The 24100-nt window shown below is 42.0% G+C and overlaps 1 protein-coding gene across 1 annotated transcript in view; it reads left to right on the top strand.

Moving 5' to 3' along the window:
* The first annotated feature begins 1158 nt into the window (after positions 1–1158).
* Positions 1159–24100, top strand: part of ches1 (checkpoint suppressor 1) — a 54586-nt gene continuing 31644 nt past the window's right edge. Inside the window, exon 1 of the mRNA XM_067482155.1 lies at positions 1159–1644. The gene's annotated coding sequence lies outside the window, so the exon portion shown is untranslated. The remainder of the gene's footprint in view (positions 1645–24100) is intronic.

Raw genomic sequence — 24100 nt, 5'->3', positions numbered from 1 at the left:
GGCCGTTGCTATGGTAACATGATGACGCTCTGAGGAGGGACAGGAGGGAGAAGAGGGAGGAGGGAAAGCAGATGAGGAAGAAGGTAGCTGCACCAAAGATTGAGTATATTTTTAAGGATGACTCACTCGGTTGGAAAAAACATACATGTGTCGTCTCAGGCATCTGCAGTCTTTGTGCCACAGGCAGCAGAGCATTTATAAACTAATTCCATAATGGAAAGAGGGGTGGGCTGGGGGGGCACTGTAGTTGTTTGTGTGCAGTGGTAGAGGGAATGGTGGCGTAAACTGTGATCAGTTTCCATAAACATAGAGAAAGATAATTAGCAGCTGGTCTGGACTCTAACTTCCCCCCGCAGACAACTACACCAAAACAAAAATGATTTACGATCTTAACAACCAGGTTGATCGTGCAGAGGACATGTCCCCCTGTACCCTGCATCTATAATTGCTCCTACACCCTTGCGTGCATCTCTGCCTCTGCCCTGCTGTTTCCATAGCGACCACTGGGTTGCAGACTCAAAACAACTTACAGAAAAAAAAAAAAACACCCTACATTTTACCTTTGCATGTTAACTGTGCATAATTGCACAAGCCTCTGTGGATGAAATGAACAGTAGCATGCTGTGCATCTGCATGACAATCTCATTGTTTCTCAGACCAAGACAGCATAACAGGCAGATTTTGTTTGGATGCAATTTGCAAATGTTTGTAGTTATATTAATGTATATATTATACATTAACATATTAATGTATATAAAAATTTTATAATTATTCAGATCGGAAAACACTGTAATTACACTTAAGGTGAAAATATTCTTTTGTGGTTTTGCATTCAATTTCTGCTTTTAAATAATTGCATGATTGTGAGTGCCTACATCCCAAAATAGACTGTGCTGAACACAAGTTGATTAGTCGTAAATATTTTTTATTAATCTTAACTATTATTTTGGGTGTTTTATTCTTTTCTGGCCATAATTAGACGTGGTTACAGGTAAAAATCAGTGGCAGGAACATTTGTGAATCGTCCTGTCCAGCAAATAGACGATCTTTGGTGATGCCTTCCGTACACAATAGCATTCTTTTAGTGAACTGAACAAGCGCTAGGACCCAGGGCGGGCGCCGGGGGAAGTCCTCTGCTGCTGGCGGGGCAAGGCAGCGCACAGAAAGATACGCATCCACGCACACATACATACAAAAACACACACATGCACACACTCACCGAGCTCTTCTCCGACAGAGAAGAGAGAGAGAGAGCGCGAGAGAGTGTGTAAGAGTGCGAGCGCAGAGGGATAAACAGAGGAAGAGTGAGAGAGAGAGAGAGACTATAGGAACGCAGCGGCTTGTGTGTGTGTGCGCGCGCGTTGTGTGTATGTGTGTGTGTGTAGGTACGCTCGCTCGGCGGTAGAAACGACTGGCGGGGCGGATATGGAGGGGTTCGGGAAAAACGCTGGGAACTGACCAAGCACCGAGACAAGAGAGAAAGAGAACGAAAAGGAGAGAGAGAGAGAGAACGAGAGAAGAAGGACGGACGGAGAGGACGGAAGGAAGGAAGGAAGGAGAGGAGAAGAGAGAGAGAGAAGTCTGACAGAGGAGAGCAAGAGTGTGAAGAACGGACTCGTCTGGAACACAGAAGGATTCTAAGAGGTGACTTTTGGGGGCTTTTGGAGGTGTGTGTGTGTGTGTGTTTGGGGGGGGGGGGGTGAGTGAGTGAGCAGGGTGTTGACATGTGCTGCATGTCTCTGCACTTAAAGGGAATAGTGGAGGTGTGTGTGTGTGTGTGTGTAAAGGGGGGTGTCAAGTGTGTGTGTGTGTGTGTGTGTGTGTGAGAGTCTTAAGGGTTGTTTTTCCACAAGCTAAAAAGGGGCCAAAGTGTGTAAGCGAGCTGAGTTGACCACTGTAAACTGGAGTGAAGGGATCAAAAGGAGTGGATACTTTTTAAGGAACGGCGTGATCCTATTCCAGCACACACACATATGCACACACTTCTCCAGTACGGTACTTTAAGTAAAGTAAGAGAAAAAGAGGGGATAGCACAGAGTCCATTTTTATCCACCTTTCCTTCACTCTGCGTGTGTGTGTTCAGGAGTTTTTTTATTGTTTGTGCAGCAGGTAACACATACAGTCTTTGCTTGGAGGTTGCAACAGCAGCGCTGAATGGATTTTGTGTTTTTCTGAAGCTTGGTTGACACTGAATGAAGCTGGACAAGTAGTAGCAGCTTCTATATGCGTGTGAGAGCGTGTGTGCATTTGAGTGCATGTGTGTGTTTGCGTGTGAATGCGTGTGCGTGTGTGTGTGCCATAGACGGCAAACAGGTTGAGGGAGGCAGATCTGAAAAGACGCACAGCAACAGAGGAGAGAGCATGGCGCTGAGCAGCAGCACATTGGATTACACACAGACGAATACACACCAGGCACACACACACACACACACACACACACACACACTCTGTGGCAAGCAGAACAGCTGGGAGAAAAGAGTGTGTGTCAGTGCCTGAGAGCGTTTCACTTAATGCACGCATCTGCCTTTGCACATGCAGGACTGTTTGCTTTTTTTATAAGCTTTTGATACTGGGAGTGTGTGTGTGTGTGTGTGTGTGTGTGTGTGTGTAAGGCTATGTAAATATGTATGTGCAAGGAAAGAATGTTCTGCCTTCTCTTCAGACAGACAGTGTGTGTGTGTGTGTGTGTGTGTGTTAGTATGTGTCTACCTTAGTCTCTCCCCCTGGTCTGGAGACAGGAGGTGGAAAGTGGTTTGGGGGCTTTGGAGGGAGGAAAAGCAATCAGATGATCAAGAATAAAGTAGAATGAGGCAGATTAGAAGATGAATCTGGAAGCTAAGGAAAGGAGGTTGGAGATTTTAGGACAGGAGGAGAACGGGAGAAAAAGTGGAGGAGATGGAGTGAAGGAGACGGAGGCTGACATGCTCTCTCCAGGAGTGCTCAGAGTGCTGCTCATTCATAATTCACCTCCATGGCAAACGTTCATTCACATATTGACCCCCCATGGCTGCGCTCAATGGAGTTCTCGCCCCTCCGCCTCCCTCTGTCTCTCAATGGACACCCCTGTGGCGCGACGTTCAGTTAGCCCGCTTCTTTTTCCACTTTGGAGACAGTTGACGCTCTCACCGAAAACCTACGCTGCTCTCGACTATAGTTGGAAGTTGATGTGAGATTGAATCGCGTAAATTGAATATCGAGTGTCAGACACCACCCCAGACATAGATAATTGGTATGGATGGCTCAGTGGGTTAGTGCTCTGAGTACAGCTGTTGTGAGTCTGATCCCCTCAGCAAACAGTCCATAATGGATCCATAATTCATGTGTGAATGAATTGAATAGTCTGTGTTTGGAATAAAAGCATCAGACAGCTTTCTTCATCATTTATTCAGCATAAATGCTCACAAATGGTTGTTTTAATATTTCCGATTGTATTAGCCGTGCCTGGAGCTACACTATAAGCCACTGCTGTGCTCTGGTCAGCTGTGGCCCATGAGCCATATGGCAGTGTGTCTAAAATGCACAGTCAGAACAAATGTGTGCTGCAGAGAGGCACTGTACATTTAGTTCTAAGGTAAACACTATGGAAGTGCACCTTATCAGCAAAAGTGATAAAAATATCCTGACCTCTTTAGATTTCTAAGTATGATGGGGCTGTAGTGTGTTTAGTCAGCAAAAGAGAGACACATCAGGTACAGCGTTGACATTGTATCGTCGTATGCGGCTGCTAGGGTTCATGATGCTCTACTGTACTTTTGCAGTCATATGATATAATGAGTTGTGCTTTTCAAAGCCGCAGTGACGTGAAGTCAGTGTGCATTCACAGTAGCCCGGTAAATCATGGCACTGCCACTTCTGATGTCTGAGGTTTGATTCCCTCTGAATACATCCCCCCTAAATATAGTTAAACTATTTAAATGCTCCGAACAACCCCCCCAACTTTTTATTCTTTCTGTAAGCCTCACTAGTTCGTCTGCTTGTACTGGAAGAAGGTGATCAGAGATAAAGTCCAAAACTTTTAACTCACTGGAAAAATTTGTAGAACTGCACGGAAAGAGGAATCTAATTAATAAACTTCAATTTAGTTTTGACACAGCAAGACAATATATATTGCAATACCTATAATGTGTTGCTCTTTCGTTGCTGTATTATAACCGCAAACAAATTCAGAATGACTTCAAAACTCCAAAAGGCAAATGTAAAATTACAGCAAATAGACTCAAAAGGACCAGAAAGAAAGGCGGGGAGGGCGGGGGGGAGGCTCCCTCGTTTGTGCCCTGGGGCACATTTTTTCATGATTCCCTGCTACAGGCAACATGCAACAAATTCCTTTGTAAAAAAAAAAAAAAAAAGGAAACTTTTTTTATGTTTTGAAACTTTGCCCAACAGCCCATGTGGCACAACCCAGGTGTAGCTTAATACTTGCAGTATGGCTTCTAAAGTCAAATATTTAACTCCCAAATGAGCAATCATATTGGTACCCTGCAGCACCCTCTAATGCTAAAATGTCTTCCCAGCTACAGTTACTTTCTGATATTTTAAAACTCAGCTATGAACTCTGTTGACTTGCAGGATGTTGACAGTGAGCCTGGAGGAAGTGTTTAGGCGCTGTAGCAACAACGGTGCATCTTTAATGCCACCGCTTCACTGTTAATTGCAGCTGTGCAGCTGTGATGCAAAGTAGCACTGGCTCATTCCAGAAAAAAGCATCATCACTGAGTGTATTGCTTTGGTTTTCACAGTGCCTTAATTTTACTACAGACCGCTTGAATTATGCTGCACAGGAGAGAGTGAGTGTACTGTAGTGAAGAAAACAGAGCCACTCTCTCTGTATTTGTGTCTCATTCAGTTGTTTTCAGTCTTATGAATGAGTAACAATGTGAATTTGCAGCCATTAATTGAATTTCCTAATTTTGTGGTTGGTGAGCTGTGACTTTCATGTACTGGTCTATGTATTAAAACAACCAGAGCACAGTTTTAAATTGGCCAAGGTTTCTAAGAAGAATAATGCTCCTCTGTATCCCCCAGGTTATAATTGTCTTCAATAGGCCTCCTGCTGATTTGAAATGGACTCATCGTCCACAGTGCTGGGCACCTCAGCTCAATTAGCCTCTCTCTACTTAGTCGTGCTGAGCTATTGCTGGTTGCATCCTCACAAGGTGGCACACAAAGTGCATGCACAGAAATACACTCTCACACACACATGCACTGTCGTGCATAAAAGACGTCAGCTGGTGTAAAAATAGAGTTTATAAATGGGGAAAAAGTGTTTTATGTTTACAAGGGGTGATCTCATGTTTGGTTTAGATCCATAGCTGACGAATTGGAGGGCAGCTGTGGCGAGTATTAGCCTGCTCAGTTTTGGCTCGGCACTCTGGTGATTTTTTTTGTTTTGGTGCTTTTAAAGGAGCGGAGTTCAAGGACTTGCTTGATTGTGTGTGTGTGTGTGTGTTTGTGTGTCTTTCTTCATGTTTGTGCTTGTGTGCTGTTTTCAGCGGTGGAGGCATGCACACAGTGACGCTGCTCTGGTTGCCAAGCAACACAGGAACGTGGGTGGAAGGACTTCCTGTCCTTAGGAAGCTTTGTTTATAAGTGGAGTAGGGAGGTGTGTGTGTGTGTGTGTGTATGATGTATATGCATATGTTTGTAGATTTTAGTGTGCCTCTTCCTTTATGCTTCAGTGCTTGTGTGTTTCTATCTCACTCTTTGCCTCAAGTAAAAGTTCCACAGAAAAGTCACATACACCCATGCACACATCGTGTATTCACTGTACACACAAAGAGAGAGCGAAAAAACAAAAAAAGCACTTTCTCTTCTGTTGAGTTGGATTTGTGTTGCATAACTCCTTTAGCTGGGTCTGTTCAAATTGCTCGGTCTCCTCCTTCTCCAGCCAGACGCTCTCTCTGTGTGTCACAGCCGCCACGCTCACGCCAGGCTCATGATGTCATCAGCACACCCTATTTATGTCCCCCTCACACATGAGATTGCAATTATGTGTTCTTGTTCTGAATATGGTCCCAGAAAACAAACAAACAAACAAACAAAAAAAACCCACACACAGCATATCTGTCCTACAGGCGTTGGACCCCGTGATTACGTAATTGACATTGAGTGAATAAGATGACGTCAGCTTGGCTCTCTCTTACTGTCCTGTATTTCTGGCTAGCTACAGTGATGTCATAAGTTGGATGCAGCCATACGCGGTGTGTTTGTGTCTGTGTGTGTGTGTGTGTGTGTGTGTGTTTGTGTGTGTGCGTGTGTGCGTTGACATGCATAATCATGTGTGGAGACAGAAATGACCTCAGGAACAAATCTGATTTATATAACGTGTTTCCTTTTCCCCCGAATTTCCCTTCCTCCTCTCTCTTAAAATGGAAAGACTTTGTAGCTAAGAGATACTTTGTTGTTCGTGATGTGCTAGCAATTTGAGGCATTTAACGATGCTCTTGCAGGGCTGCAGCAGTGGACTGCTGCAGCTTGTTGGAGCCCCTTGAGAATGGCTTCAGTTGGAAATAGATACCCCAGTGTCTTGCAACTGGTAACTCCATCTCCTTGTTGCCCTCCGTCTGCGAATGTCTGACCTTTGGTGATTCTCATTCGCAGAAGCTACAACAATCCCAGGCAGGCATTGAATGAACAGAGAAAAAAAAGATGATGCTGGGTCATCTCCACATATACTGTACGTGCCAGCTCTTATTTTAGTAAAAGAAAACATAGCGTCATGCAGAAAGGAGAGATTGGGTGGTTGAGCTTCTTCAGCTCTTGTCAGAAATATCTGTTTTTAGCTCACTGTTTGAGCTTTGGATTTTAAGCACAGATGAAGAGTGCTCTATTTGTGTCTTGGGTTGAATAGGCCACCTGTTGCGTTCTCCAAGCATTGTGGTTGAAGCTCTGAACATCAGGCATCAGCCAGCGTTGGATGGGAGAACTGGGAGCTTTTAGCAGACCTGAATAGACACACAAAGGAGCACAAACACACTTTGTCTGCCGTCCTCTCCCACTTTTTCTTCTCACTAACCTCAAACCCTAAACCAGTGGGAAATCACACCACACGGTGACTTAACAGTTTGTGAACTGAGTAGTAACACACACAAAGGCTGTAAGTACGCACCCACTTGCACATGCACAGAAACAAAAATATGCAGATAAACTGATTAGCATTCGCTAATCAGCCCCACTAAGGCCAAACCACAGTCTACTGTATATTCCACTAACCACACAAGAGCTTAATACTAAACAGGATGATTTAATACTGCTATACAAACACACACAAACATGAAGTGTACACACACACATACGCACACAAACACATACACTTCAGACCATAACAAGACAAATAAATCACAGATTCAGTCCAAATGTTGTCTGAACTTCACCTCAACAAGTTTGACATAGATGCACAGCTAAAGTAATTATATTCACATGCACAAACACACTCTTGTACACATGCACACTCTTAACACCCCCCATCCCCCAGGAGTCCTATGGCCTTAGTCAGCGTCTGTGTGTCCATGCGTGGGCCTGTTCCCTGGCAGTATGAGGGGAAAAAATACCTTCCCATATGATGTAAACACCAGTGTCCCTGAGAGAGAGAGTGTGTGTGTGTGTGTGTGTGTGTGTGCATGCTTCTAAGCATGAGTATATGTGTGACGGGCATTCCCTGAGATAGGATTCACTCTCTGTGACAGTTCTCCAAATATTCCACAACACTATGCAGTTTCTTTTTAAAGATATGTTTCTCTGCCATCTCTGCTTTGTTCCACTTGCGCACAGTGGAAAGAGACGGCAGAGACGGAGCACACAGAGGGGAAGACATGTGACATCACTAACAAAAGCCAGGCGCTAAGGTAAAAAACAAGAGGCCAATGCTTTTAAGTCATTTTAAAAATGGATTCTATGGCTTTTATGATAGTTTTAGTGCAGACAGCACTTTGTTTTGAGTAATGCCCAATAAGTGCTGATTAATTTTACTGTTTTTATAGAAAATATAATTATCAAGTCATCAGCACGCCTCTAACCTTTGGTTTTCATGTAGTACAGGATTTACATTTTAAATAGTTATGTTTGTGTGCAAGAGAAAATGTCAAACTGATGGTTATTGTCATAGATGGCTCATGCATCTAAAAATACAGTATATCAATTGAAGATAAACCTCCTAATATAAATCAGGGAAACATCACATTGTACCGCCACGTTGTGATGAGATGCCAAATAAATGGCTGCAAAAGTACTCCCATGATTTGGTGTTGTACTTCCATAAAGCTTGAGAGAGCCACATTAAAAAGGAATGGAAAACTGATACAACAGAAGGTGCAATATGAAACCTTTCGGTATCTGTCATGCATAAGGCTTCAACATTTCCTACACTTCCCAGAATGCAGCTCAACAGAATCTGTTCCTTTTATCCTCTCCTAGAAAACAACCTCATCTTTTAAACACTGCACCCCCAGGCTTTTTGTTAAAACCCTATGGTGCAGCCTTAATGCCCAGGCTAAGATAACTTTGATTCAGGGGTTGTTGTTGTCGTTTGTTCCGAAATTAAATTATGAAACTGTTTCCATGGGGTGAGTAGTACTCCTCATAATGATCTTATCACATAAAACACAATTAGTCGAGTGTTACTGATAGTTGCAGACTGAATTAACCAGGCTGGTAAGACAAGTTTAGTTTTATCTAAAAAATGGTTCATATTTCAGCTTCAACAGAGGCTAGAATTTGCTTTATGTTTTAAAACATACAAGGGACAAAAGTATAAAGGACAGGAGCCTTGTTCCTGTGATAACCTATAAAGAATTTAGTGCACAGATGGGCTTAGCTACCTGCAGTCCTGATGAAACACACTTTTTTAAGTTATAGTCAATGTCGCTTCCTGTAACTGCACTCTGCTTGTCTGCAGGGGATTGTTGTACAGCAGTATACCAACCCTCATGGGACAACGTTGGTAAATACAGAATGATCAGGAATAATACATTTAGTAAATCGGAATCTTTACAAGGAGGAATGGGACTTGATATTGCAGGATGTTGCTATTTCTCTTTTCGTAAGGTCACTCTTGACAAGTGTCCACTGAACATTTACCAGTGTGAGCTTGTAAGTCATTTACACAGAAATTCAGATAACAAAATATGTTGGACTCCAAACCCCAAATATATGATTCCTCTTTTACCCAACAGCAGCTAGTGTGCTGCTGCATCCTTTGATTTCGCTGTGGTGCGCCAACAATGGTGCAAGATTTATTGCGGTCTATAATGAAGCTCCAGCACATTCAACACATTTCTTCCCCAACGTTAAGAGCCAGGTGCAAAACAATCATCAACTGTCAACGCATTACATTTAGATATGGTCAGGGGCACACAGGAGACCACACTGGAAAGGATATGTGCCCTGTGTTTGTTGCTAGGCAACTTTGTCACAATACCCCTGTGACCTTCCGACCCTGCCAAGTCTGGTGTTACTGTCCCCGTCTCACACTCGTACGTCCGTGTGTGTATGTTATCTGAGACGATGGCACGGCTGCCGCATAGCAACTGAGAACAGCTGTGATTTCGCTGTGGTTTGGACCAAGCGTGTGTACAGATTTGTGTGTGAGTTCTTGTCGCGTGGAGCCGCCACTAGTGTTCATCTATGCACACAACAGCATAATATGGCACACTGTCACTTCCACAGCGTGATAGCAGCATAGACTCAATCAGCCAAAATGAACACCCTTACTCCTCCCACACACACACACACACGCACACAAACTCCCTCACTCACACTCAACCCTGTTGTCAAATCACAGCCGAAAATAGAGAGTAGAGGGAGCGATGGAGCAGTCATTTCCCTGAAGATCCATTCATGTAAAATACTGTTATTCAAACCTCCCTCCCCCTTATTCAATCGTCTTATTCATCTCTCTCTTGACTGCAAAACCAAACACGCCTTGTCTTCAGTTTCCCAACAAGAACATTTATGCCCATGTACACGGCAGCATGTGCTGGTGTGCGTGTGTGTGTGTATTTTGTCCCCTCATCTCCATAAGAGGAATGTCCTTGGCCTGTCCGACCTGTGAGCACCCACTGAGTCCTCTGTCGAACACCTGGGGTGGGCTCTCCCATGCCACTCCAGCCAATCAGGAGGTCTGGCAGTTAATGACAGGAGTTAGCGGAGGATGTTTAGGACCGGCCCCCGGAGGTGATTCGTCAGGGGTGAGAGAGAGAGAGTGCTCTTATTGTTATGATGATTAAGTGTTATATGAAGGGCTATCAGAGGAGAGCCCCTTAATGAAAGTGGAGCACAGAGAGCAGAGGCAGCAGCGGCGGTGGCGGCAGCAGAGCTGTAGAGAGGAGCTACAGAGAAAAGAGGGAGAAACTTAGCTACAAGTAGAGTAAGATTGGAACAAGCGGAGGGAAACTAAGGAAAGCTAAGGTGGGAAAAGACGAGGCTGGAGAGAAAGAGGGAGTGCAGGGCTAAATATTCAGCAGCTGTGTCCAGACTTGCTGACTCCTGTTGTTCATGCTCTGAATGTAGCATGAGAGGTGTACAGTATGCACAGGAAACGGCTGGAAAAGAGCAAAATAGAAAGAAAGTGAGAACAAGTGCATGTAAGCATAACTGTATACAAATGTGCTTGGTTTTGTCTTCTTGTTTGTGTATGTGTGGGCAAGTGTGAACACTGGAGTTTCCCATACCATTTGGTGAAAGAGTGAAACGCCCTGCCTCAGAGGAAAATTCCATCTTTGGCTGCTCCTACGCTCTTGTAAATCATCAGGCTGGGATGTCCAACACATCCTGTTACTTTTTGAATAAGCAGTTGTCATTTGCCTTTTTTTTTTTGTGTGTGTTGTATGCACTTTTCCCTGAGGGTGTCTCCTCATCTTCAGTCAGAGTTTCCACTACATTTCCCAGAATACTTTTTGATGTCCCAGCTCCGCACTTTCTCCGCAGCCTGAGAATGTGTAACTTGTTGATTTTTCAGCAGCTGGTGTAGCACATGTGCAGTGAGAGTTATAGCAGCAGTGGAGCAGGATTTCACTCATAGTTAAAAACACTGGTGGATTCATCATTCATCATCATTTTCTCTACAAGGAGAAACAATAAAGTGCCCCGCAAAGTTTCCCCACAGGAGAGAAAATGCAATATAGTGTTCTGTAAGGGCCCAAACATGCTTATTGTGTTTATACGTGGGGAGGGCCAGCCCCCATTGCTGATGTCCAAAACCATAGTTGGTGCTATGGATGAGTCTACTGCAGCAAACAGGAGGCTGCTGTAGAAGGAGAAAATTCATGTTACAGTTAAAATACAACATGTGTGCGGAGTCTTACTTTTATATTGTTTTATGTGTGGAAGGATAAGCCAATAATCAACAAAGGGGCATGCACTATGGCGCTGTGGAGGTTCAGAACTCTGGGTCCTTTCGTGGGCTAGGGTGACGTAATTGCAGGGTACAGTGTTTTGCGTTACTTTCTCCATGGGGCATGAATCCAGCTTATTGTTCCTCCAAAAAACAAACATGATAAAGTGCCTTGTAAGTTTTACATTGCACCGTAAAGTGCCCCCACAGAACAGAAAATGCTGTAAATTGCCCCCATGAGCAAACATGATAAAGTGATGTAGGCTTTCAAGTGATCATGCATCATTGTTCTCTGCTGCCCTTTAGATTTCTTTTCACCCCTGTCCCTCAGACAGTCCGAATCCACCACTAGTTCAGAAAAAGTTCTTTGCACCTTTTAAACACCTTATGTCTTATGATTACATTGCATTATGGTGTGCTGTGGATGCTGCCACTGGAGGAATGTGTGCGCCTTCTATTTCTGCCAGTGTTGGTGCTAACTGTAGACTTCAGAAACTCAACAAAGATCAAGTTGTCCAAAATAAAATCCATCTTCAAACAAAAAAGACCACATTTCATTTTTCAGTGAGTCTTAAAGGGTTTATTTTTTATCTAAGTAGCTTCCAGCAAACTTAAACATATTTCATCAGTACAGGTTCCACTGAAGAGCTGCAGTCTCTGAGACTGTTTTTCATCCTTACAAGAGTACAAGTACAGGGGAAACACAGGAGAACTTTTTCCTGCCTATCGTTTTTTTAATTTGTTTCAAGAAGTGACTGAAATTCATTTTTTATTACAACTATTAAACTAAAAAGAAAACCTGACAGTAATCATCTTATCAGCTGGACTACAAATGTGCCTGCTAGTAGCATATACTGTGGGTAATATGCATTTTCTTAATTGAAATATGTGTTAATATTAGTGTTCTGTCTAGAGAATGAAGAAATAAGTGCTACTGCTGAGTGGATCAAACGAGCATGAGTGAATCGCAGTTTGAGATGAGGCCAAAGCATGGATAAGGTATAAAAGCATTTAAAGTTATCAGCTAGTAAACTGTACTGATTGAATCTGCTTCTTGCAGACTGCAGAGCATGACTGAGACCCTTTACAGACAGCTAAATGGTAAATGCTCTGAAAAAGTGCTTTACAAAGTTGCTTCTTATTCACCCATTGTCTTTCTCTTACACAGTCACACACACACACACACCACACACACACCACACACACACTGATGATGGCAGCTGCCATGCAGGAGGACTGTCTTATAAACTGAGCTACAGCCACCCCAGCTTTGTATAGAGTCACACACAAAAAAACTGTATGAGGTACACTTGCCACAAACTCTGTGCTGACAGCTCAGCTCAAAACGGATTCATTAAATATATTATGCATCTCAGAAGTATTAAATTATTGGTCAAGAAAAACCAAAACATTTTGGGCTTTTTATTTTTAATTTTTTTATTTTTTATTTTTATTTTTGTACAATGCTACTTCATCCAAGCTGCGGGGATGTCAGTGTAGAGACATATACAGTATATTTAAACACACTTTACCATAGTGCAAGCTGGCAACTTAGTGGACAGTCTAACACGTGATTATAACAATGTATTCCTACTGTTTAGTTTGCAATGGTCTCAAAAGGTAATAAAGAGGTGCCACTGTGATAACTCTACTGGTTTTTAAAGAGTCTTCCTTGTAGTATTGTAAAAATGCTGCACAGTGTGTTGCATAAACCATCAAACCCCAGGTCAGGTCAGCAGCATCCACCATTAATATTCTAATTACTGTTGAGTTACACACAGAGGTGTAAAATTGGTCTCAGCTCTTCTCGTGGAAAACAGTGGCTCTAGTTCTAATGATCAGTGCAGTGCAGTTTTACTATGTATTTACCTCATGATTGTGCAGATGGAGGATAAAATACTGTATAATTCCACACAATCAATGCTTATAATATTGAGGTTGCACTGTGATGGAGTCTAGTGAGAAATCCGTGGAGCTACTGTCCCACTTGCACCTGTGGCAGCACATCCACAATCGCACAGCCCCTTTTTCGCAAACACCTATTTAAAGGTCAGTCTGTTGCTGGTTGCGTTTAGGGTTATTGGTAGAGTGGGCGTATCTGCAGCCAACAGACTGACTAACAAATTCAACTGTTACTGTGTTTATTTGGCACTGGGCGGATGGAGACTTCCGACTTGGTTAGAAGTCCACTCCTTAAGTAATGTGAAGAAAGCCACAAGGACATTCAACCTTTGCAGTGGAGTTAGGGCAAAGCTAGATCATGTTATGCTCCAATAAAAGGCCAAAGAAGGAGAGGCACATAAAGCATCGGTTTCCCCCACTTTCCTTCACCACATATTGAGTGCTTACATAGACAATACCAGCGCCCCCTCCTCTTCTCCCACACATCACCCCTGGCTAGAAGAATGTAGCGGAAAACGAGGGATTTGAGATAGAAGATCAGAGGCCTTAATAGCATGAACCACATTGTGTGTTGTTCTCCTGTTTCCCATCTCCTGTGTTCTCTGCATCAGGAGTGAAACAGCCTTTGATGAATATCTACAAAGAGATTTGAAAATTATAAAGAGCGGCAATTTAGCCAGGTATGTTATCTTAAGCCTGGTAATTTGGGAATTCAATTCATTCTGGGGGGGAACCAGGGGAGCTCACAGTGTTTATCAGGCAGACTCACATTGAAATAGAGGGTTTGGGGTTATCTAATCAATGCTTGATCACATCTTAAGACTGGGGTTATCATTTCTTGCATCCGTTTCCCTTTTCTCCATGATCCTTTTCGTTCTACAGCACTTATATATGGGAGTGTGTGTACTGTAACTATAGATCAGGCCCTGTCGTTCCCCTGAGTTACACATCTAATCGCGGCACCATCATCCCTCATCCCTAATTCTGTTGGCAGGCCCTGTCAAACAGCATACGCTGAAAGACGGGGTGACTTTGAAATGCTGCTAATGACCCTAGGATATAACTACCCTCTCTCTTTTACTCCCCCTCACTCTTTCTTGTCCACTCCTGTCATTTGCACTCGCGGCCATCCTCTATCTCATTCGCTCCTACTCTCTTGATCAGAACAAGGAAGGAAAATGGTTTGAGTGGAAACAAAGAATCGTGCCAATGTTTTAGTTTACATTTTGAAACTGAATGTCTAAAAGCAACAAAGGTAAGAAAAGTTGTTGAGATTTTAATATGAGGATGACCTGTTAAAGTGTTATTTCTATTTTATTTAAACTGCTCAGCCACAGAAATTTAATTCCCCTCTATCAAGGGAAGCTGGCCAAGACGAGCATAAAAGTCTAAAACAGAAAAACACACACAAAATACCCAAAATACAATCAAAGTCAAATAGCAATTTATAAGCACTCCAATAGGCAACACAGTCTGGAACCAGCAGGCTCATTGCCAAACCTATTTAAATCTTGACTAAACAAAGTGAAGACAGCTCCTTATTGAGTCTGCCACAAGAACCTTCATTAACCGTGTAAACTCACCGAGAGAGCTTTCCGCTTTAAATAATTTTGCAGCCAGTTCCATGAAGAGGAAGCAGAGTACATAAAGTCACTTTTGCCTCATTCAGCTCTGACCTCAGGGACAGATAACCAAACAAATCATGGGCCTTTAATAAGGGATGTAAGGAAACACTGAATTAGTAAACCCAGAGTGGCCTTATATATTTAGATTTAAAAAGCTTTAGCGAAGGATGAGTCGAGCAGTGGATAAGGCGGTTGTCGGCTTGAGCGTGGTAGGTGACACTGATGAGAGACAGAGGTACAGTCAGCAAAATAGCTCAGTGCTACAGTGGCTAAAACAAGAAAGGCTGCTGGCATGTGAATATAAAACAACATAATTAAGTGCATGGTAATGGCAGCAACCACTCTGTCTCAGCAAAAAGAAAACATCACTTGCGCTTTAAATAAAACCTTATTTCAGCTTTAAGGCACCAAACCTTTTATGCATTAGATCGCCCTGACTTTCTCACACACACATTTTTCCCACTTTCCATGCAGCCATGTTTTTCCATTCAGCTTAGGCTGCAGAGAAATCAAATTGCACAGATTTAAAACTTGCTCGAGATAGGCAATCCATCACGGTGAGCATCCAGCCAAAGTCTGTTTTTGTCAAACTTGCTTTATCCTTTGATAAAGGAATCCACACATCGTGTAAACTTCCAAGTTGACTTTAAGGCATTTGTTATTTTGACAGAATAATCTAATCTGTAACTGTCCTGATGCTTGAGTGATTTAAGATATTTACAATGCAACAAAGTTCAATCTTATTTTCACTGGATAAATTATCGAGTTCACTTAACTTTTTAAATGTAAATTGCATTTTAGATTTCAGACTAGATTGACTGCAGAAGACTGCACTGATGAAGAAGTTGAATGAGATGTGTTAAATAGTAAATAATTTTGGTCCCGCTTTATTTCAGTCCATCCAATTCACGCATCAACCACTTTACTTACTTTACAGGGCAAGTAGTTCATTAACAGGTGCAGTCTTCAGTTGTTTCTGATCATATCTTTAATGTGGGAGATGCATTGTAGTGGTTATTTTAAAAAGTGGATAACCAGGACACGTGGAGTGTCTACCTGCACATGCTGCCTCTGCTGCAAATGACACGCTGATTTATATCAGAGCTCTTTTACGAAGTCACTATGGTCCCTAGGACTTTCTTTGTCAGTGTTTAGATAAAATGAATTAAAGTTATTGCTCAGCTTTATTCCAGCGCCATGAAGACAAAATCCCAAATTAGACACAGTTTGGCCAGGTATGAAATTACTGAGCTGCAGTAGCCAGCAGATTTGTAGTAAACAAAACTTTTACTATTAGAACATGTTTACATGTGAAGGTGATTCACAGGTTGGGATTGTGCAAATATTCAGATAACTTTTAAAAAAAGACTGATATCCTTTCATTTAGAATATAATGTATTATTTAATTAGATAAAACATCAACATTACCTTCCCTAAAAGTCTAACTTCCCAAAGGGCTTTTGAAATCTATTTTCTAGGGTGATTCCTCATATCATTTTTCCTTTTTTGCCCAGTTTGTGAGTTTGTAAACAGCCTGAATTTTGTTTTGTCAGCATTCAGAACACGTTTCAGTTGACATAAGGTATCGTGTGCAGTGTTAAAAACAGCTTGTAGGAGTGGGAGGGAGGAGTGAAGGATGTAAGCAGAGTTGTATCATCAGCAGAAGCGGTGTAAGTGTCGTCAGCAAAGGCATGCTGGAGAGGACTGTATAGCCTTCTGACAAACTGCTGCCTCACTCCCTTGTCCTTCTTTTTTTCCACTTTTTTTTTTTTCCAAATTCCACTTTGACTTTTCAACCAGAACACATTTTTGTGCTCCAGTTGGCTTTCTCTGCCAAGATGATCTGATGAACGCTTCAATCTTGATCTGCTTTATCGGACAAAATGAGGCAATGCAGTTTCCCGATCACAAACTTCTATCACCAAGTTTTTGCTCATTTGCTTCATTGATTGCAATCAGCCAAATTTGCAGAAGGCTCAAAGAGCAGAGCGAGGCCGTGAAGCCAGAGAAGGCGGACCTTTGGAACTGGACAGGCTCTCCCTGTGGTTGTTGCCATGGTTTTTTGGTGTCAGGACAAACTGTCATTCAGTGGCTGAGAGCCTGAGCTGCTGTTTGTTAAAGATAAGTGGAAAAGCCAGAGGGGAAAGAGAGAAAGGGAAACAGACAGACACAGAGAGGGAGCCTTGCTTAATTTTTTTTATTTTTTTATTTTTTGGTTTGACTGCAGGACATCCAGCTACCTCAAAGCTTTTCTCCTCCCGACTCGTCATTCAATGTGGGGATCCCGATAGATCACGGCCCCCTCTTTAAACAGTTCACCGAGCCCTTCTCCTTACATTTTTCTGACCCACACCCCTCCCTGCCCGCTATCAAAGCTCATTTGGCTGTGCACTGGCCGCTTTGATATTGTATAGTGTTTCTGGCAGTCTCCCGCTCTCTTTCTTTTTCTCACTCTCTTTCACTGCCTCTCTCCTTTCCCACAATATTGTAAAAGAGCACAGAGCGCCAACAGGGACCTGCTCACTGTCAAAGACAGAAGACAGGGAGGCCTTACAGGGAGTGAGGGAGGGATTGTGCAAGGAAACTGAGCAGGAAAAGGTGAAACTGTATTATCTTTTTGTCATTAGCTCGTTATTGAAGGATGCTTTTGAAATCTTTATTGCTTTTTATAAGTTAAGTTGGAGATAAACAAATATCTTATTTTTCACAAGCTGTTTGTTCCAAATGCTAGAGGCTCCAATTCAGAACAAACAAAGAAACTCCTTTTGGAAATGAGCTTATGTGGGTTTATTAAGTACAGAACTCAAGCCAGGAGGCCTTTAGCCTAATTTAGCATACCATACCCCAGGGGGTTGTTCCCTCAGCTAACAGCTAACAACACATCTTAACCATATATTTAATCATTTCTAACTTATTTGTGTACAAACAGTAATGTAGAACTCATAAAACATGGTGGCATGGGGAATTAGTACCTGCCCGATCACTTTCCTGGCAAATTTGTATTTTTTTCTGTCAGAGTTGAATTTAAGAGTAAATGATCTGCACTTATATAGCGCTTGTCTGCCTATTGGCATTCAAAGCGCTTTACACTGCTTCTTATTCACCCATTCACACACTGATGGGGGAGCTGCTATGCAGCTGGCAAACACTCACCGGGACCAAGTAAGTTGGGGTTCAGTATCTTGCTCAAGGACAACAACAACTGTGAGATTGGTGGACAACCATTCTACCTTCCTGCGCCACAGTCGCCAGGCAGTTAGTTTAACTTAACTCTGTCCTGTGGTAAATTCTGGGTGTGGTTAGACTAACATAGCATTAACACTTGAATCTGGGGGAAACTGTCAAAACTTTAATTCCACAGCTAATTAATTATAAACCTAATTCAATTCTTTTAACAACTGTCTGTAAACATTTGGGAAGTGAGGAGACCAGTAGGCCTGGCCCTTTGTTGACAGATTTTGGTTTTCTGATGCTTTAAATGTTTTCTATAGGTGACAGTCTGGACTGCAGCCAGGCCAGTTCAGCACCTAGACTCTTCTCCTGTGAAGCCATGCTGTTGTAATGGATGCAGTATTAGTATTATACACTGTAACAATTTGTTGTTTTAGAATACGTTTTTTTTCTTCTGTTTGAGTTTGTATTAAAAAGACAAGACACACCTTGCTACAGGTGTGTCTTTATAGTTAAAACATTTTCCTCTAATCTTTTAAACTCATAAGCATATTTTTGAAATGACACATGAATAACTAGTTGGTACAGTCTAACGGTGACAGTGACAAAACAGCTGACAAGAACTGATGTTTTCACTAGTGGAAACAGGTTCACTTTGTTGCTCTTGCTGAGCTATAAGAACCTGAGCACAGCCCGTGTGAGTCATTGTTCCAGTACACCCATATCCTCTTTGCTATAACAGATAGTTTGTGCCTTATCATATCAAATATGGGTATTTTATCCATCTGGATCATAATCCAAAACAAAACCTAACTCTGCTGGTATCAAGCAGTATTGTTTTTTCTTTCTAACGCATTACACATACAGCACATGTTGAATTTCCCACAAGCAGAGGACAATGATCTGGTTTTAACTGCAGAATAAGAAATAATGGACCATCCAAATGAGCAACCAAGTGTGTTAGTAACTCTCTGTGTGTGTGTGTGTGTGTGTGTGTGTGTGTGTGTGTGTGTGTGTGTGTGTGTGTGTGTGTAATTGTGTAATTGTGTGATTGCATGTTGACCCATGGTGTGTCATGGCCATTACCATGGAAGTCTAGAGCCCTGGGCCTGGACTTTTTTTAAGCTTGACCTGACCGTCGCAGTCACTCCACCACATGCATACACACTCTATCCCCGTATTCCACCAAGGGACCTCCGGGCTACACACACACACACACACATACACATCACCTTTAAGCATCCAGATTTCCAACCTTAGTTTGCATGTCTGCATGTGTGCGTTCCTTGTCTGCGTCTGATTGTTTGCCATCCTCAGAGAGAGAGGCTGAGCGTGACTTCATGATCGCTGGCTGCTGATGAATCATACCAAACTGACTCTGTGTTTGCCTGATGCAAATGTCTGTTTGCTTTGTTGGTTAGTCTAGTTTGGACGATGGAAGCTCCGTGTGTGTCTGTTTGTGTGTGTGTTGTCTTGAATTATTCACTGGCAATATTTGATTTTCTTGCACCATACATTACACATGTCCTCTCTGAGTTTTTGCCCCTTAGTTTCTCTTTGTGTATTAACTTTTTTAGCCTAGTGTTGTTCTTATTGCACAAGCAGTCGCCCCATTGATGTGCGTTCTGCTCTCATTGCTCATATCCATGTTTTTTTAAACAAATGGACATTATTCATTATCATTTAATATCTCAATTACTTTCTTATTAATCAATAACGATTTTAATGCCAAGATTACATTCTCTCTCTTCTTTCATTATGTAAAAATTGGTTGTTTTTTTTCTGCTCATCTGACCAAAACATAACAAAATTGTCACCCTTGAGAGGCTGGAACAGTGACACGTTTGCCAGTATTGGTCAAGCTAGTTGCATAATTTTATATTGTATTTGTACCTAGAGGATGGATGTCAGTGACTTTGCTGATCATTGCCCAACATGCCACAAGTATAGAACAATGGAATTCTTATTTGTAACAAATGTCTCGAACACTACATAATGCATTTTCAGTAAATTTGGTACAGATATTCACTGTGCGCAGAGGATTAATCCTAATCAATTTGGTGATCTCGTGACTTTTGTTCTAGTGCCACAAGGAGGTCAAAGTTGTTGTTTTTCCAGTGAAATATCTCAACTTACTGTACACTGATTGAATTGGGACAATCTCTTTCACAGACATCCATGTTCCTATGACAATAAACTTGATCTATTAACATTTTATCTAGTCTCTCATCAAGCCAAAATTTCAATTTGTCCATTTCGTTGATTCCCATCAGCCTCAGCTGTGCATTACGGTTGACAAAGTTCACATCTCCGAGAGTCAAATCATCTTAAATCTGGTAAATCTGTGAAAATTAGATTTAAAAAAAGATCAATAGCAATTTACTGAATAAAGGTGTAAATCAAGCTTTTGTAAATTTGATTACTCAAACATTGCGGGAGACTCTGAAGGTTATTTAAATTTAGTGTCTACTTTGCCAGTATGCACATACCAAAAATGTCCAGAACTGAAAAAGACATCCTGCAAATCCTGCAAATTTGTGTTTATGTCGGAATGTGTGCATGATTACATATGTGTGTGTTAGTGCACATGTGCAACTTTATGAGTTGAAAGGCAGCTAAGAGTAGCAACTAGCATCAAAAGGTTCAGGAACTGTCCACTGGGACGCCGTGACCCCTGACCTCTATTCCATAATTCTTTGCTGTTGTGGATGACATAAAAGGTGGACACACTCAGACCTTATACGATGTGATTGGTCCTGCTCAGCTGCCTTAAACCCCTCTGGAGCCCTGATATTTTTCGTCAGGGAAAAGCAGGAAATACAGAAGAAAGGGAGAGAACGATTTTACGGGCTGAAAATGGAGAACATCACAAGGCTTCTTCCACTGGTGTTGACATATATGTAGCAAAAGTTATTATTTTCCGGTCTCTGAGAGAGTTCTCATTTTCTCTTTCTCTCTGTTGGTCTTCGTCTCCCCTTCCATCCATCCAGTGCATGTGTAGGAGGGATAAAGGTCGTCCTTTTGTCATCAAAACTCCAGATTAGTTTTGCCTCGGTGCATCTGACTCTTTGCTTTATCACTGTGGCCAGAGAAGCCACAAGGTTCAGCTCACCCCTCTGCAAAGTAATAACTCCTACCAGCTACTATTCCATTCTTCGCCGCTATCTCCTACACTACTATTACTACTCTATTCTGCGGTGGGGGGGATTATTTTCATGGCACTGGCTTTATTGGGCTGTATAGGGAAGACTGACAGGAAAGTGAGAAGCGGGAGGATGTGGCGTGCAACATATGTCACAGTCAAACTGACAAAGTTGTAATAGTCGCTTCAGTCCAACGAGGCCCAGGGCAGAGCATAAATGTGCTGCTGCTGACAGAATGTCACAAGCCGATCTTTGTTTTATTTTAATATTTCAGCATTGATGTGGTTTGGGGGGGGGTTCTGTAACGCGATGACTTAAAGGTTTCACTGCGAGCGAGTTTGGCTAATGTTTTAGCAGACTCCACTGCAAGACAGTGAAAGAAGTACATTACTGAAATGTTTCTTCTGGATTCAGCACACAAAATGCTGCAAGTCAGACAGAAACAGCTGCCAACAGGGAATGTAGATCTTCTGAGGATTACGCAAATGTGACATGTGATTTAGACGAGTATCTGTGAGAGCATGAATGCAGTGTAAGATGATTACACTGTCAATTAGAGTACATGAATTAGCCTCCACCATCTCCGCTCTCAGAGGGGTTTGTTAACCTCCCCTCTGTGTAAACACCGGTGGCCTCAGCCTGCGGTCATAAAGGCTTCAGTTTGGAGCTGGTCAAAGGTCTGCAGGGTTACAACAAGGTCAGTGACATTCTTCAAAATGAACACGTTTCATGGGTTTGTGTTTCATCTCATTCCGCATCTTTTAAATCTTAAAAAACCCAAAGTTTTTGAGATTTTAGGTTGATTGTCAACACAGCATTTTTGAACCAGTGACTGGATCCAGCTAAGGGGTGCATCATCAACTCCCAAACTTATAGGTTTATTGATCTGAAAATGTTTTGCTTTTAATGGTGCATCAGTGTTGATTGAGGCTCAGTACAGCTGGAAACAACAACAAAATCCCAATTGCTCCAAAACTAAATGTAGCTCTCATTTACCTTTCTTACTTTGTTTTTTGTAGATTTGAGCGAAAACAGAAACAGGACCTTAAAATTGCTGATGTTCCAAGACAGCTGACCAAAATTTGATCGTCCAGGAGAAGGATCATTGATTTTTCAAGTGATTAATAGGGTGCACTGCATGCCAAATGACCACCGATCAGGCCAAAATTTGTCAGTCAAGCGTGAGGGCAATAATCCAGCCCAAACAGTGTCTGCCTAGCTTCATGGACACTCTGGATTTTGCTGCTGTTTAGTTTAATATTTGATTAAATGAGACTTTATAAATTAATTTTTAAAATAACAAGTACTCTTTATTTATTAAAAGAATATTTGAGCAAAAGAGTTCATTTTTGCCCTTGAACACACCTTTGACAAAAGTATTTTAACCTAAGAAATCAGTATCTTTTCTAGACGTTTCAACCGCCTCTTCGTCAGTAAATACAACTGGCTCCCTAGTCGAGCTACTTATGACGTAAAACTACGTACATGTTAGGGCTTAAATTGATAGTTTAGCATTTTGGTACTAATTAGATCTTATGATACCACTCATACCTGTATGGTAAAAACGAAGCTACATCTATGTGGTGGCTGGCTTAGTCAAAGGGTACGACTCTAAAGTTGACTAATTTACATGATTGCTGTAGATTAAACCTGTAGGAAATACTGTTGCTTGGTGACAACAGGTCCACCTTAACAACTCTATGTCCTAATGAACATACAGCCATATAATTAAAAAAAAAGTAAAAAATGTATTATATGATTGATCACATGCTTCGATTGTTTAAAGTTTCATATTCAATTTAATTGTTTGATGCCCATTTTATAATTCATTACTAAAAAAAAGCACATGTTCATAAACTGAAAGGACAAAACCTACAGGATTAATCCTACAGGATTAAATAATGAATCAATTTTTCAGAGAATTGCCACAGATTCAAAATTTATTTAAAACTCATTTATAATAATGTAATTAAATGAAAGGCTGTTTCACTTGTGGCGAGAGAGGATTTGAATGCAGTTTCAGTCCCAGTTGGCACAGTAATTTTCAGCCCTTTGTTACCTGTCTTATGGAACCCATACTCATGGCAGCGTAATAACAGGAACAATCTGACTTAAGTGTACCTCCAACCGTTCAAGAATGGTGATTCAAATGGAGAAAGCCATTCACTCTAATTGAATTGTGTCTTTTAAAGTCCACGTTATCAGGGTACAGAGTGCAAACAGAACTGGTGTGGTGCCAGGGTCATAGTGAGAAGAGAGACACACCGTGCAGATTACAGCTGCCTTAATTTCATTGATATGCACAACACTTTGAGATGGAGAGTGTACTTAGAGACAGATAATAAGAGTCTACTTACAATCTAATGCACACACACATGAACACACACACACACACACACACACACAAGAAAACACAAATATGGACATGCCAAACAGAGACGAACACAAATCAAAACAAAGAATGCAAACACCAAAGAGATCCAGAGAATGAAGAAGACAGAGAGAATAGCACAGTCCCATCTGTCAAACAAATGTGAGGATGCTTCCCACTCACACACACACACACAGGCATCATTTAGTCTGAACTTGAGCGGTATCTGCCTTTGTCCTTTAGCAGTTGGTCCTGAGGGGCTGCTGCAGAAGTTGCATGAAAGTTTGTTTAGAGCTGGGCAAGTGTGTTAAGCTTTATGAGAGCCCTTGGGAGACATGGTGATACACACATGCATGCATCCACTCATACACACACTCAGGCACGAGGCTTGGGCGGCAGCTCACACTGGCCCCAACCAACAGTGAGGAGTTTGTTGTCATAGCAACAGTAAAATGAGATGACTTTACTGTCAGCCGTAATTTTTCATGGCCCCCTTGCCGCTATGGCAACATAACAAGGAGGAGGAAGAGGAGATGGGGAGAAATAGTATCAGAGCCAT

This window comes from Channa argus, chromosome 17 (assembly GCF_033026475.1).
Source record: "Channa argus isolate prfri chromosome 17, Channa argus male v1.0, whole genome shotgun sequence".
Taxonomy (NCBI): Eukaryota; Metazoa; Chordata; class Actinopteri; order Anabantiformes; family Channidae; genus Channa; species Channa argus.
The sequence above is the reverse complement of the archived record's forward strand: the minus strand, read 5'-3'. Positions and strand labels throughout refer to the sequence as shown.